Raw genomic sequence first — 3659 nt, 5'->3', positions numbered from 1 at the left:
ACCATACAAGGTTGTAGACGTACAAGAGACTATGATAAAGGTTAAGAAAATGAATAACCAAATGCCTTCCACATATACTGAATCATTAGAAGAAGAAGAATTTTGGATAAACAAGGACAAGTTCAAGAGAACCAAAGAAGTTGAAGAATCCGAAATGACAGGAGGTCAGAAGACATTCCAGAAGAAGGAACCAGATATAACCTAAGAAATAGAAGAGTCACTTTTCAGTGAAACAGAAGAACAAACCCATTAATCCATCCTATTATTCTCATGTATTTATTTGATTTTTTTATTGCTAAGTTTACCTTCATCGGTCGATTTAGGAATAATCTTTTATTGTTGCAATTCTTACTTTAATTAGTCGGTTTGCAGCAAAATTTTGGAGTTACGTGCACTAACTTCAAATTTACTTTTGACTTGAAGGGAAATATTTGGGTATGTAAGAAACGGTTCAATGCGTAGTATAAGAATTTCAAGAAGCATATTAAGTTTAATCGTTCCATAAGAACATTCTTAGAAGTAAAATAATAAATAAGAAGGGTTAAGATAGATATTAAGAGATTTTAAGAATTAAAGGGGAATTAAAAAAAAAAAAAAAGTTTTCAAAAAAAAAAGAAAAAAAAAAATGATTAAGATTTTGTTTGAAGGGGTAATTAATACACTTACTTTGTTCGATCCATAAGATGTTGATTGTTGAAAACTTACTAATAAGATATTAATCGACGAAGACTCACTAACAAGATGTTAATTGATGAAGACTCATTAACAAGATAGTAGTTGTTGAAAACTTACTAACAAGATATTGATTGACGAAAACTTACTAATTGTTGTCACAGTAGAAGAAACCTATAAGTATTAACCACTAACCGGTTCCTTTAACCGAGTTGCCAATTTTGTTTTAGTATCAAGCAGTGAAGTTATCTAGTTTAATGTACAAAGTTACTCAGAAATTACAGTAAGAATGTCCAATGAAATTTTGCATAAACACAATACACAATCTCAGTAGGAAGTCAAGGACACACTTGTTATTGCATACATATACACAAGGATATTTTCTCCCAGGACTTGTCCCCAAGCAGCAGGTCGCAGCAAACAAGATGCCGTGAAGTGTCGTCAACGAAGAACGAAATTTATTTTTCCATAGAAAGACGATATTCACTAGATAGAATAGGACAGAGGACTGAACCAATCATATACTGTAAACTGGATAGTTATAATTATTTTTGCTTCTACCATGCATTTATATTAATTATGTGACTTAAGGGCTTATGTATGTTTAACTTTCAGTTTCCTTGTTGTTTAGTGATTTATTTATGTTTTCATTCAGTTTCATGTTCTTAATGTGATTTACTCATATTTGAATTCACTTTGATGATTTCTTTTAATATTACTTAATCAAGTATTTGTTCATATTTATATTCAGTTTTTATGTTTCTGTGAATGTTACTTGCTCAAGAATTGATTCATGCTTACATTCAATTTTGATTGTTGCCCTTAACGTTACTTAATCAAGGGTTTGCTCATGTTTACATTCACTTTGATGTTTTTAAGTTAAATTGTTTCAACATGATTTCCCAGAAGCATAAGTTAGGAGTCCTCTTGTAGGTATAATATTTGCTTCAGCTTAGTTAACGCTGTCGGACACAGCTAAGTAGCGGCCCGAGAGGGGCTGTTTTTAGTGTGGTACAGTGTTGTTATTCCAAAAGGCAATAACTTAAAAGTACTAAAACTTAAGAAGAGTCAGGACGGATAATAAGGAAGAAAAGAGAAAAGGGAATGAAATAAAATAATGATTTTTCTTAGAGAAGGATCTTGTTACTCCAAACATCAGGCTTTTAGCCCTCAGGCAGGTGGTTTTCATCTCCCCGAAAAAACCTCTGTCCGTACCAGAGATTAGTGACCGACAGGAGATTAATGGCCGATGAGCGATATCTCCCAGGCATCTTCGAGAAATTGGAACTCAACTCATTAATGCCTACACCAGCCTACTTCCCGTGATTAATCGGCGTCCCCTTCGTGTGACAGGTCAGAGAGAGCCATCTGGCATATGCTAAAAGGAATTCTATGATCCATTGTTAGAAAGAGGGAAAGTGTTAAACTCTTGAGAGCTCCACCCTTTCCAAAGATAGGCCTCTAGTATCGACGAATCAAAGCCAGCGGTGCCGGTCATAAGACAGCCCAAAAGGGGTATCAACGAATGACCTATGAGGTTACCGAAGGGATACACCCCCAAGAAGCCAAGGCATCAAGCAGGAGGCGTATCCTAATTCAGAGACTACGAATCACTGTAGAAGAAATGACAGGAAGGCGGTTTTGTATAAAGTCTATAGCCACTAAGACACAAGAAGTCTTTCAGAAGATGCCACACCCAGTCAAAAATCCAAAAATCCAAAGGTGGTGCTAAGAAGATATCATCCTAATAAAAAGGCCAGACAGAGAGATAGGAAGGCAGAAAAGGAGCAGAAGAGGCAAGAGAAGAGAAACAGAAAGAGGGGAACCGAGGGGAGAACGAGTGGTGCGGCTGTAAAACAACAGAGAGAAACAGAAGTGAGGGAAAGTGCAGAAGTATGGTGTGCGAATCAAAAGACAGTGATGAGTGACAATCAATACTCAGGAAAATTCCCTCGTGCCAATAGACTCGTAATTGCAAAAAGTGCCTTTCAAAGAATTTAAGTTTTATCAGTCCAAGAGCCCAGTAACTCATTGGTGGAAAATGTATAAGAACCCCCAGCGAAGAATAAACATATAGGTAAGACAACTCAATTTAATTTCTCCCAACAAATATAACTTTTTATAATTCCAGAGTGAGAACATTCAGCAAAGGTGAGATTAAGATTAGATCATTCTTTTCCTTAAAATTACAGCCTCCAAATCGGTGCACGTTACCTTAGGGCTGTGTGCGAAGAGTAAGTACCGCCATGTATATATATATATATATATATATATATATATATATATATATGAATAACTTGATCACAAAGTATATAAAACGTGATGCTATGTATAAATAAAGGTTTTTTGCCACGAAGGAAAAAATGAAAAAGCGAGATAGCCAAGTACTTTCGGTCCTGTTCGGATCCTTTACTGAGGCCAAACGGATTTTACAGAGAACAACATAGTCAAAAGAAAGCTTAATATACAAACTGACACTACAAGATTAGCAAGCAATAAGGGCGATTTTCACTCTACAGTGAAGGATACACACAGTAAACAAGTGATTCTCCCAGAAAACAGTACATTTGAAAAAACACGGGAGCATACAATTTAATATCATGAATTTTTACACAAATTTCCCCCAAAAATTATTACTAATGAAAGACAAAAGAAAATATAAATATATATATATTGAGCAAGAGAAAGAGGGAGAGAAAATATCGAACCAGAGAGAGAGAGAGAGAGAGAGAGAGAGAGAGAGAGAGAGAGAGAGACAGACACACAGAGAGAGAGAGAGAGAGAGAGAGAGAGAGAGAGACAGACACACAGAGAGAGAGAGAGAGAGAGAGAGAGAGAGAGAGAGAGAAAGAAATAATAACTATATACATGTGGGACTAATTTATTAGTTGTTCATTTATTTTAAGGTCTTTCATAAACATCTTACAAATATATGGGTCCAAATGGGTACATTCCCAGACTAAGATTTAGGTTGTTTTTATTAGTGA

Source organism: Macrobrachium nipponense, chromosome 25 (assembly GCF_015104395.2).
Source record: "Macrobrachium nipponense isolate FS-2020 chromosome 25, ASM1510439v2, whole genome shotgun sequence".
NCBI lineage: Eukaryota > Metazoa > Arthropoda > Malacostraca > Decapoda > Palaemonidae > Macrobrachium > Macrobrachium nipponense.
Note: the sequence above shows the minus strand (reverse complement) of the source record.